The sequence below is a fragment of the Heliangelus exortis genome, chromosome 2, assembly GCF_036169615.1.
Source record: "Heliangelus exortis chromosome 2, bHelExo1.hap1, whole genome shotgun sequence".
NCBI lineage: Eukaryota > Metazoa > Chordata > Aves > Apodiformes > Trochilidae > Heliangelus > Heliangelus exortis.
Window position 1 is genome coordinate 121,878,058 of NC_092423.1, and position 13,257 is coordinate 121,891,314.

Here is a 13,257-nt window from a genome sequence, read left to right on the forward strand (position 1 = left end):
GTAAACAGGGAATGTATCCCTAGAAAGTAGGACTCCAAGCCTCAGTGTGGTATGGAGAACTCCACTGGCCCTGTGACAGCCGGAGACCTCTAATGCCTTGACAGCAGCAACCTCTTCTGCTACCTCACCTGAGAAGAGTAAAATCACAGTATTACCTTGGTTGGAAAAGACCTTCAAGATCATTGAGTCCAACCATAACCTGATGCTGACAAGACCTTAATTAAGCCTTATTCCTAAGCACTTTACATTGCCCACTCTTAAATTCCTCTATGTATGGTGACTCCACGACTGCCCTGGGCAGCTGTTCCAATGTCTGATAACCCTTTCAGTGAGGAAATTCTTCCTATCATCCAATCTAAATTTCCCCTGGTACAACTGGGGCCCATTACCTCTTGCTCTTACACTTCTGATCTCACTGGACAGATCAATCCCCACCTCTTTGCAACCTCCTTTAGGGTAATTGTAAAGCGTGGTCAGGTGTCCCCTCAGCCTCCTCATCTTCAGGCTCCTTCAGCTGCTCCTTCATCAGCTCTCTTGTCCTTCTTTGGACATGCTCTAGTAGCTCAATGTTCTTTGTGGAGCGAGGAGCCCAAAACTGAACACAGTACTCAAGGTGTGTAATTTCAAAAATCTCATTTTTGAAATGAAAGTATTTCAAAAAGCTTCAAGTTCAAGAAAAATATAAAGTGCTCAGGATTGCCAAGGTTGGAGTCACTGCTACTAAGCCCTGGAGGAGAGCTTGGAAGAGTGCCTTAGAAAGAACCAGAGTGAGTATGCCAAGGTAGGACAGGGCCAAACCAGTTGGTAAACAAATCTATTAATTACTTAAGGATTCCTTCCCTCCCTTTTCAGTCCCGCACCCAGGGTGTGCATGGGAGATGCACTCTGTGCTGTGCCAGCCTGAGAGTGCTGGCAAGAAACTGGGTCCAAGTGACAGATAAGGTGGGCAGTGTTCACAGGGAGCTGGGGTGGGACAACATTCCCTTCTCAGGTTGTCTGCACCATCTATGAAGTAAATGGAGTAGAAGGCTGCAGCATTTTGCTTTTCCCTACTGAAGTAATTTATGACAATACTTTGTGGTTATCTTGGCTCGAAAGAGATAGGAATTGAAGATCATAAATGTTATATATTGATATTTCTTCTAAAACAATTAAAAAAAAAATCTCAAAGTGAAAGTGGAAATTACTTTCCCTGTGCAGCACTAATTGTGGAAATGCTGGAAATTCTCTTTGAATAACCTCAGGAACTACTCTATTTCTTTTTCCTTAGCCAGCTCTCCTTGCTGTCTCTAGGAAGGCTGCCAGAATGAAATCAGCCTCGTGATAAACTCCTTCCACAGAGGCAGCCTAAGACAGTGAGAGCCTGGCTATCACAACAAGAGTTGGACTGGTGGACGTGTGGTACAGAAGAGGGGTTCATGACTTGCCTGTGCTGACAGCCCCAAGGATAAACCTGGGATGAAGCTTCTGCTCACATCCTGGGCTATTAGTGTTTGTCAGAGACTGACTGAGCCACTTGCATATCACCTTGGCCTCTTTCAGTGTATTGGCATCACTGCACTCAAAGCAAACACAAAAAGTAATTGTTTAAGAATAAAATGACAAAACCATGCATATGTGTGCAGTGCTGGTTGGTACTGTGGGTGTCAGCCACAGCCAGCTCCCATGGATGGTTTTGCTTGTTAAACTACACCACCACATTTGACTGGTTCTGTTTGAATAGGGACACCAAACAAATGGGAGGGGGGAGAGGTTGAAAAGTGGGCAGGCTAGAAATTTCTCTCCTTTTTAATCCAGGACGATCTCTGCATGTTGCTCTGGAGGTGACACAGGATTTGGTTTTCCTGTATGTGAAGTGACTGCCACGTGCTGTGTGTCAGTCTGACACAGCCAGCAGCTGAGCAAAATGGTGAGTCAGGTGTCAGATGAAAAAGGGGCAGGCTGGAAAGGGGTTGCCAGCATGTGTGATGTGAGAAGGTATTTGATGCACCATGTAGAGTTTTCTGGCATAAGGCTATATGATAGACAGTCTGGAGAAGCTAAAGGTGCAATCAAGAATGCAGGATGGTTTGGTCCCAGTAACATGAAATTGCTTCTATGGTGCCTTGCTTGCTAGGGGAGATCTGGCTGCTGGTGTTTCCTGCAGTGTTTGTGCTTTTGAAAGTTAAATTCTCTACTTCTTACAATTATCAAATACTCCTGGAAGTGAGGACTGGGAGTCAGATAGTGCTTTTCTTTTTCTATGTCTCTGCCTAAAGCACTGACGAGCCAGGAGATTAATCAAATTTACACTCTACAGGCATGGAAAGAGTAAATAAAGTGTGCTTCATTAAGACAGACATTTCTCAATTCTACTATTATCAGGATATATCACAAATCATTATTTATGAAAAATATCTTCACCAAAAAAATGTTGGTCTTAGTTCCTTTCCAGTGCTATTTGTAGGGGAGGCATTGGACCAGGCTAGAATTTTTAAGCTGGAAAAAGCTCCCAGGATGATTGTAATGCTTTCAATTATATGTAAAATTGATGATGCAGTGGCTACTTGGCTACTGTTTCATTCTGGTCACCCTTTACTTTAAACTAAAGGAGGCTTGTCTGTTCCTAGCCCGACAATATAATTGATACGATATATATTAAAAAATTAAATAAAAACAGATTGTTTGACTACTGAAAGGGCAAATGCTGAAGAAAACTACTTATGACACATGTAATTTGCCGACTCCAGCTGTCTAAAAGGGGGAGAAAATTTGGCATGGCTTACACAAAGCATTTTTAATATTCCAGTTAAAACTTGGGATGACCTGTCCAGTGTAGCAAGTGTTTGTTCTGGCTTTTGCAGTGATTTTGCAGTGTTTGCTGGCTCTGCCTGTGTGTGTAGATGTTAAAGGGTGCCTGTCCCTCACCCTGTTTGAGGGTGCTTGCAGTAGGATGGGAAAGAAATACTCTGCTTTGGAACAGCACGGAGAGCAATACGGGAAAAGCTGCTGAAAAGCATTCCACTGCTCCACATAGGTAGGGTCAAAATAAAAGGTTTTGCATATGATGAAAATGTATGCATGGTGTTTATTTATGTAATTTATTATTTGGTTTGTCCTTTATCAGAAAGCAATCTGATTTCCATCCTCCTTTTCAATAATCAATGAAGGTTTTGCTTGCTTCCCCCTTTCTTGTGTCATCTGTGAGACAAGCAATTTATTACCCCTGTAGGGGCAGGACTGTAGATTGCTTTCAGAGATAGATACTTCTGAATAAAATATGAAGAAAAAAAAAAAAAAAAGAAAAGAAAGTAGTATCAGTAGAAGTGCCAAGTCTTAAAGGTGTTTCATTTGATTTGCAGAGAGATAAACTTACAGCCTGGTGAGTGTAATGCTACCTGAATCCAATGGCATGCACCACAGTGATTATTATGCAATTAACTGCTTCAGCTAAGTGCCACTGTCACCCAATGCTGTCATTAACCTTTAAGTGGCTATACCACTACTATGTGTCCTCCTCATTATTCCTTTGATACAGAAAAAGAAGCATGCAGATGTAATTATTTTTCATCTTATTGGTAATTTGCCTCTTGCCCTGAAGAAAATAATGCATTGGGTAGAGGTAATGCTCTGCACTTTCACAAAGGAGAAGATAGTTGTGGGATATGACAACCTGTTAAAAACCAGAAGAATTATTTATGATATGTATCTCTTATCTCTGGTGGAGCTTGAAGTCAAACAGATACGTAAGCCAAAATCTTCTGAACTCTGCCACTTAACTATTGAGTAATGCTCCTGGCCATAAAACACGTGGTATTTTTTAATTGAAGTGAATAATTGAAGTACAGCTCAAGAGGCCATGTTATTTCAGATGCTTTTGAAAACAAAAACTGAGCTCAAATCAAAAAGATCTATGCAACTGTGTAATGATTTTTTGTTTGTTTGGTCTGTTTTATTTGTTTGTTTGGTTGGTTTTTTTACTTACTCCCCTTCTGCTGTAGAGATGAATGCAGTTTTGATCTTACCTGAAATCACATTTGAGAATTCTGAGTAGGTTTTTACTGAAGAAAGCTGCCTAAAATCAGCATCTTGCAGAAGTCAGTCAGAAAGTATCTTCAGGTTCATCTCCAAAGCCACAAATATCCAAGTAATTCTGATCTTCTGTCTCCTAATTTAGTTGAGTGGAGCCCAGGTCAGAGTTTGGGAGAGACGTGTTGGGCAATGCTTGCTCAGTGTAACAGATTTTGGGCAACACGCAACAGCCGAAACTTGGCAGTCTAGATAGGCTGTGAAACTAAATTCCACATAGACGTGTTTACCTTTTTGTTAGCTACAAAACATGTTTGTAGGACTACATCAAATACTGTATGCTGATAAGAGGAGCTGTTGTCTCATCAATTTAGAAATTTAAGTGGCTGGCGTTACACATGGAACTTGCATGCTGCAGTGGATATGAAACTTTCCCACTGAGTCATCTCTGGCTTAGGCCATATCTTTAATGAATGTTGGTTTAATACAGTCAGATAAGCTCTGTACTTCCAGAAGTTCTATGAACTGAGCTGCCATTTTATTTCAGATCATAACAGATCTGACCACCTGTTATATGTGGCTATCTGGAATTCCATGTGCTTCATAAATGCATTAGAAGATTTTTCATAGTAGTTTCCTTCCATAGAAGTCCTTCCAAATGCACCAAACTTCCTTAATGTACCATGTTTTACAGGTGTCTCCTTCTGGATCTATATTCTAGAAAAACAATGCAATTAGGAAAAATAAACAACCCTGTGCAGAAGTTAGTCAGTTCCTGGGATACCTATTGTCTTCCTAGTTAGTTGTAAAGTTCTGGTCTACAAATCTATTTAGGTTATTACTTGTAAAGAAGTGCCCTAATGACTTTTGGTTTTTTTAGTGTTTTTCTGTAACAGGGTGTGAAGTGCTGACATGGAAGGATGTAAAATCTTCTTTTACAGACTTCAGTGATTCAAACACTTACCAAATAATTGACTACCTTGTAGCACTAGGTCATGCTATAATTCAGTAGTTGCTGGACATAGGTCTTGTAAGATTCTTTCAGAGTTGGACCATAAAAAATATCTACTGTCTGAATATCACCAAGGTGCCCTTCAATATCTTTTTAAACGCACAGGATTTACTTTCTTATGTGATAAAATCTTGTTACTGATTTTATATATCCCATGTATTTTTAAGTTAGTTCACAGCTGATTTTAAACCAATTACCAATATGCAACCAAAACCAAGTGCTAATAATATTTTCTGTGTTTTCTCAGATTATAAAACACCTCTAATATTTACTTTTTCTCTTAAAATTTCTTCCTTTTTAGTAAGAAGATTATATAAGTATTATACAACCCCATTGTTACCCCTTTTCTCTACCAAAAATGAATCAGATATTAGCTCTTGTGGTCAGGAGGAAAAATTTCAAAGGCTCAATATAATAACTAAGGTTTCTACAACCAGGATTTCCAGACCTTAGAACTATGATAAACTTAATTTTGTAAGTGCTTTATTGCTGTCAGTATTTTTCTAAAGAAAAGCTCTTTAGAGCCAGTTAGTACTTGATTTGTAAGCAAATACATTGTGCAAAGAGTCTTTCCCTGCCCACTCCTTCTGCACTGCAGCCTCTTCTTCACCTAATGCTACCTTTCCAGCAGTGCTCTCACTGGATCTGTACCTTTTTATCCCCAAATGCTGGTTTCATTTGTTGATGAAAGTAGCAAGTCAGCAATCACAAAGCTACACAGTTCCTCACAATTCTGTGAAAACTGACAGCTGAGTGGAAGAAACCCAATGCCTTGACTGAAAGAGTGGCTTTAATACAAACTTGCACTTCATTGTACATTGGATAAACAACATGAGAGGGAAAATTATGAAACCTTGCAGTTTTCAGCCAAGCATGTGCAAAATTGGAGAAAACCAAGCATGGTTTGGCCCTTGCTCATTTTCCAGATTTTTTTATGTACATGGTGCTGTACTACAACCACTCTGTGCAGGAGCAGAGCTTAAGGGTACGTCTGAAGTCTCCTGAGAAATGTATGAATCTTTGTGATGTATTTTCCAAATGGAGCAGAACCAGAAATTGTTTGCCCTTTTCTAAACAGGAAAGGTCAAAAGTGAATGACTCTACAGTGTGCTCATAGTTTTGTTCTCAGGATTGTGTTGCCCTGACAAATTATGATAGATTGCATTCATGAGCGTGCAGGAGGTTGTGGGAGCGTGGATGTCTGAGATCTGCAGAGCTTAGAAGGGGAAATGGTATTTTCTGCAGTTCTTTTGCCATTTCTGTGGCTCTCTGAAGGTTATTTTGTGGGTGTGGAAAATTTAGTAAGAAAATATTTTTGCAGACATATATGTTCTAAATATTTGTTCGCTGAGGGGTTTTGGAATCTTTGGCCTGCAGAACACTTGCTGGTGTATTTAAGACATCTGGCTGATCATGCTGAGCAGGCACTGCTCCAGACTCTAAGTGCTTGCAGGGTGGTATCTCATGTGGTTCTGCAGGGTAATACAGATCCTGTGTGACTGCAAATGGAAGTTGTGAGCATTACATATCCATTAAAAATAACCCAGTGATAAAAGCATTTGAGAGCTTTCATTTTAATATTAAGTAAGGATAATTTCCCCTGCAGTAAAATTACAGCAACTCAAGGCTTCCTTCTCAATAAAAAAAGCAAGTAAACAAACTTCAGCACACTATAAATTTTGTACGATTTCTATTTGCTTTTTAACATCCCCATTCTACTCTTAGGAATTTTTTTATGGTTAGACTATCTCTTCAGACCTATGACATAGCATCACCATGGTCTAATACATGGGATATATTTTAAATAGATTTTTGCTCAGCCTAATTAGTGATTATTTTATATTAGTAGTGATTTGATATTATATAGTGATTATTTTATATTAGTAGAATACCAAGAAACTGAGTTTTTGTCTCTGTTGTCATGATTTTGGGTATCTCTATGTCCGAATGCTGTGTAACTTTTTTAACAACTCTTCAGGCTTGAAAAATGGTGATAATATAAATCCATACTTTCTGTAGGCTAGCCCTTTATTTCTGAACCCATCACTGGAGAAAGAACAAGGAAGGAGGAGCAGCAAAATTACTCTGGTAGACTTCCTCCTGAGAGAAGGTCCAACACTGCTGTTATAACTAAAAGAAGTAATGTAATAGTGTTAGTATAGTGTTAGTATTGCATCAGCTTTACAAAACAGGGTTCCAGTATGGGTGATTGGGTCAAAAGAGGATCGGTCCTTGTCCTTATGACCTGAAGGTCTAATCCTCCAAGTTCCTCTCAAATAGGAAAGGATTTTTCTGACAAACTTCCTTTAAATGAAGGATTTAAAAAAAACCAGAACTGCACTAAGAAACAGTTGTAAACAAAATGGATTTTGGTAATTCACAGTGAAACTTCATGTTGCAGAGTGGTTTATAGAGTTTAGCTTATCAAGCAAAAACCACAAGCAAATTATTTCAGTCTAGGATCTGCTGCAAGATCAGCTTCTCTCAGTATGAATTCTTGGGAGACAGATGACAACCTGTCAGCACTGGGTAAAGATTAGGTTCTTGTTCAAGAGATATATGAGTGAAGGGTACAACACTGAGTCCAGGACTTCCAGGAAAGAGAGAGTCACAAAATGAATCAGCAGGCATGAGGAAAGAATATTTAAAATGTCAAAGACTAGAAATCTGTTATGAAATACAGCTTGCTTTCTTGTCTTAGATTCCAGCCAAGATCTTCCTTTCTGAGGCTACACTGTGGTCTACTTTTAGGTATGTACTGATTAGAAGCATCTGCCCATTCAAGTGCTTTGATTCAGAAATGAGGAAAGAGGAAAGAAAAGTCTGCCATTAAATAAATTATGTATTATCCATGTCTTTTTTAATGGCCTTCGTTAGTGTAAACATGATACTGCAATATACTAATCTTTTTCACCTTTTGTTCCTAGTCTTCCTTCAATTTTTTTTAAACTGAGCTATCTGATACATACTTCCATAAAAGATAAACTGAATTTTTACTGATTATTTCAATGTATTCCTGTTAATTTTTTACTGTATATGGAATGCATAATAGAAATAATACCTTAATAGACCTTCATAGAAATAATACCAACAGTCCTAATTTTAATAGGGTGTTGTTTGCTTGCCTCTGATTCTGAGCTATTTGGAAATAATCTTTGTAGGGAGGCATATCTGTAATTTATACTATTTAGAACTACTAGCCTTCTCCAGTAATAAAATTCACAGCAGCAATAATAAGGCAGAATTTAGCATCAGCCAACATTTCAGGCACCTCCAAATTAATATTTTTTGAAAATCTGAGCTGCTTGCACTCTTTGCAAACTTGGAAGACAGGGAAAGTAGTGAGCAAAGAGATGTGGAGCTTATTCTAGTAGGGAAGGGAAAGAGCAGGAGTAGAACTGGGTGGGCAGTTGTAGGCAAGTAAACTAACTCCAATTTCCAAATAAATTCTGGCATAAAAATTTGAAGTACATGTAAGTACTTGAAAGATCAAAATGAGATTAATTATAACCAACAAGTTGTCTTGAGCCAATATAATTTATTTCTTTGGTAAAATAACATGTCTTTTGGACAGAGAGGAAGCAGTAAATCTAACCTATCTTGGCATTGTTATGGCTTTTGATACAGTTATTTATGACACACATGTACAGTAAATAAGCTAGAGAAATATGGTCCATGATGCTAGACTTAGAATTCAGATTTCAAGCAAGCTTGTCACTGAGAATGCTGTCGAGAAGTAGAATACGTACTGGGTGAGGGTCTTGCAAGGCTCTGGTTTGTGTTCTCTGCTAACTCATTTTTTCCTAGATGATGAAGCATGTGCTATTGAGTTCCCAGATGCCAAGGAACTGTAAGGGGTGGAATGCATCCTGGAGGACAGAAGAAGTACTGGAAGTAACCTTGATGAGCTGGGGTGGTTTTGGGGGCAGAAGACGACAAATTAGAGTTTTAATAGGAAGGTGTGAAAGATCTGCAGCTGGCAGGAGTAAGCCAATACAAAAAGGAAAATTCAAATGTGAATGTGACTAAATCAGAAAATGAATAAAAGTTGTTTTTTTTTTCCCTGTACCATGCTTTTCTCATTGCAATATATGTGGGTATGTGTGGACAGAGTGTTTTCTTCTGTTCTTTATGGCCTTTGTGTGCTGGATCTGCCTGTGAGCCTTGGACAGCTTCATTCTGTCCTTCATGCTTCCAAAATTTTTCATTTATGTTCATTCATTTCCTGTTGTATACTTTCTACCTGAGTTCAGCTTGTTGAGGACTCAAAACTTTGTAAAGCTGATCTTTTTGTAAGTTTCTTAATTCTTTTTTTTTTTTTTTTTTTTTTTTTTTAGATGGTGCAATTGCTTTAGTTTTGCTCTCAAGAAGTGGGCTACTTTTCTGCCTGTGATACATAATCAGTTCTTTGAAAGCTGCCTCTTTTGTCTTGGTGACCACTGTTATTCTTCTTCCTTTTTTTTTTTTTTTTTTTCCTTAGAAAAGCTAAACCAGTTCATAATGATTCTGCTACTTGAGCTGCCTACCTATGCACAGCTGATTTTCCTAGAAGCACTGCTGGCCATTGGAAGTTCCCTCTCTCACTCTTCACCTTTCCTGTCAAACTGGTCCCTGCACACCTCTCCCTCTTCCTCCAAATCATTAATAGGATTTGCTTTTGTATCCCAACAGATTTTTGGACAGCTATGGGTCATTCTTCCAACAGGGTGCTGAGCCTCCTCACATCTACCTAGTGACTTCCACCAAGAAATCCTTCACTAGCCCATGCCAAGGGAATGCTCCCTGGCACAAGGTGACAGTGTGTCTGTCTCTGCCCCCAACCCAGTTGTCTTCCTGAACAGATTTACCTTGCTGCATGTCTCAGTCCATCCATCCATTCTCTGTCATGCTAATTGGCATAGGTAAAAACACTTAATTCTGTGATTCTGTGAAACAGAGGACTCTGAACATATTAAATATGGAAGGGACTCCTAGAGATCATCCAACTCTCCCACTAAAGCAGGAGCACCTAGAGGTGATTTCCCCCATTTCTTTTCACTGGTATGGATGTCTGAAGTGTTCTATAGAAGGACTGTTTATTATCTTTTCCTTGCCACTTTGTATGACTTATTTTAAAGACCAGTCATGCCAGATCTCTTCTCAACTGCTGGGCAGATATAATTGGCAAATCATAGGGAAAGATGTTTTCTGTGAAGAAAGAAAATATTCATGGCAGGGTGCTGTTGAAATATAGGTCTGCAAGAAGGGGAAAGGAGCATATCCAAGAAAAAAAAATTCGAAAGAACTGATTCAAGCTCTTTATATTAGGGGGTAAAAATCCTCTGGTGCAAAAGGCAGCTAACAGGCTGCTCTTTTTTTGCCTACAAAAGACAAAGTTTATTGTTACTCATATGTGAATTTAGAGACTGTGCATAATATCAAATATCACTTTCTGCTAGAAGAAGCTTTTAGGCAATGCTATGGCAGAGACAAAAAGAGACCAAACCCAAATCTGTTGTAAAAACATGAACATCCCCTTGCTAGGAGGTTGTAGGAGACATGGTAAAATGGCCCAATAGTAACTTTCAATCCTGAGCTTTATCAAAGTTTACAATACACTCACGTCTTTCTCTCATTCTTATTTTCATTTGCTTTTTTGATGCAAACATTTTTATATCCCCTGCGTAATTAAAAGCAGGGATTGTTTTCACAAAACCACACAAATATGCCTGCTGTGAGTCTTTGAAGCTGCGAGAGAGTAGTTTTCTGCAGAGAGAAAATAGTGTTTCTTTGGTTTTAATGATTATTTAAAGGGCTAGCAGTTAACTCCTGGTTATGTTTAGCTTATTCTTTGTTCCCAAGAATTGATCACTCATCTTAAAATCAATGGTTGCCTAGTGACAAGCAATGAAGATAAACCTTGATTACCTGTGTAGAAATAATATGTTGGCTTGGCCTCTAATGATTGTAACAAGCCTAAAGGTATGATTGTATCAGAGATTTTGACATTTGAAAAAGACATGTGTTTCTCTGTACTTTGTGTTTCTGTTTAAGAGTGAAAGAAGGAGGCACACTTGAATGTCTAGTTTTATTTTTTGGCTTTTTACTCTATGATATGAATGTGGGAGCATCCTATAAGGATTTAAGTCTAGACGATTTTCCCCCCTGGTTCTTTTTTCACTTTGCTTTTTCTTCTGTTTAGTAAAGGAAAGACAGAGCTTCAAGCATGTAAAAACATCAAATAAATATGAGCACTTAGTAAGATGATGTCATCTTAATATTTTATGCATCCATGGAGAGCTGAATGGAAAGATGAAGGACTAACAAGGAAGTGGGTACTACTCCTGTGTGTGGCATCAGCTCCTCTCTTACCAGATTGCTGTGTCACTTTTTATACCACTTCTATGAAAGAGATACTGTAAAAATTTGTAACAGCACAGAAAACATCCACAAGAATGGAGTATAAATATTGTCTTCAAAAAGAGCTTGGATGGTTCTATTCATGCCAGAGGTAATTGCTATATGGAGTGATGCTGAGTGCCAAGGAAGAGCTCTGACAAAAACAGTATCTTCCATTTTGTGGTTTGGTGTAAGCAGGAGCTAGAGGTTGGCCTGCAAGGTGGGTATCAGACAGAGCTGAGGAAGTGCTGAGGACAGAAAGGAGCTTGAAGTCTGGTGGAGAAATGGAGTGTTAAAGTAATGAACTTTTTTTTTTTTTTTTTAGAAGTTGGAAATGTGAATTTAGTTTAATCTGCTTAATAAAAATAATTAATCCTGTTGGTATATAAACTTTAGGGACAGGAATACATAAATGTGTAGCTGGAATGCCCTGTTCATTGGGAAAACGTTGCCTGTGGCTAATTGTCCACAAGAGGGAGCTAGAACTGTCTTTAAAATGTTATCAATGAAGTCTGTCAAATAATACAGCCTCAACTCGACGGAAAGCGCTTCCATTGTCTCCTGAGAAAGACAGTGGTTTAGCTCAGATGCCTTAAAGTACGAGCTGCTTCTGTCTGGACTTCTCCCACCATCGTGTCGGAGCAGCTGAGCATCCCTGGGCTTGGCTCATCACAAGTGCAAGGGATCTGCTCTGGTCCACTCCAGCTGCAATCCCCACCACCTCCTCCTTGGTTTTATTCTATATACCCAAGGTATAGTGTGCCAAGGAATTATTAGCAGTGCAAAGAAATTCTGCTCTGGCAGTACAAAGATGCAAGTGTCTAGCTGCTATTAGCCTGGCTTGGATAATGAGCAAAAAGATGCAGCTCCCTTACCTGCAAGCCTAGGTTTTTTTGTGATGCATTATCTGAGGCAGTAAGTGTGTGGAGCAAGTTGGGGGTGAGACTGGAAATAATATGTGCAGTGCCTCTCTGTTTAGTAAAAGGTAAGAATAGCTCTTGGATCATCATAGAATCATAGAATTGGCTGGGTTGGGAGGGACCTCAGAGATCATCAAGTCCAACCCTTGATCCACTACCGCTGCGGTTGCTAGACTATGGCACTAAGAGCCACATCCAGTCTCTTTTTAAATATCTCCAGGGACAGAGAATCTACTACTTCACTGGGCAGCCCATTGTGATGTCTGATCACCCTCTCTGTAAAGAATATCTAACGTAAACTTCCCCTGGCACAACTTAAGACCATGCCCTCTTGTCTTGTTGAAAGTCGTCTGGGAAAAGAGACGAACCCCCACCTGGCTACAACCTCCTTTCAGGTAGTTGTAGAGAGTGATGAGGTCTCCCCTGAGCCGCCTCTTCTCCAGGCTGAACAGCCCCAGCTCTCTCAGCCTCTCTTCATAGGGTCTGTGCTCGAGTCCCTTCACCAGCCTGGTTGCCCTCCTTTGGACCTGCTCTAGGACCTCAATATCCTTCCTAAACTGAGGGGCCCAGAACTGGACACAGGACTCAAGGTGTGGCCTCACCAGCGCTGAGTACAGGGACAGAATCCCTTCCTTGGACCTGCTGGCCACGCTGTTCCTGATACAGGCCAGGATGCCATTGGCCTTCTTGGTTACCTGGCAACAGTGTCGGCTCATGTTCAGCTTCCTGTCAATCCAGACTCCCAGGTCCCTCTCTGTCTGGCTGCTCTCCAACCACTCTGTCCCCAGCCTGTAGCGCTGCATGGGGTTGTTGTGGCCAAAGTGCAGGACCCGTCACTTGGCCATGATCATATAGCTGGCTATGTAAAGCTGTTCTTCCTACTGACTTAAACACAAACAAAACAACAAGACTGTTAATAGGAACCTTCTAGGAATCCAC

General features: G+C 39.8%; 1 long non-coding RNA gene across 1 annotated transcript in view; it reads left to right on the forward strand.

Moving 5' to 3' along the window:
* The window catches only part of LOC139793316 (uncharacterized), a 145,443-nt gene that overhangs the window by 9,148 nt on the left and 123,038 nt on the right, over positions 1-13,257 (forward strand). Inside the window, exon 2 of the long non-coding RNA XR_011724584.1 lies at positions 1,798-1,909. This is a non-coding gene — a long non-coding RNA (uncharacterized lncRNA). The remainder of the gene's footprint in view (positions 1-1,797; positions 1,910-13,257) is intronic.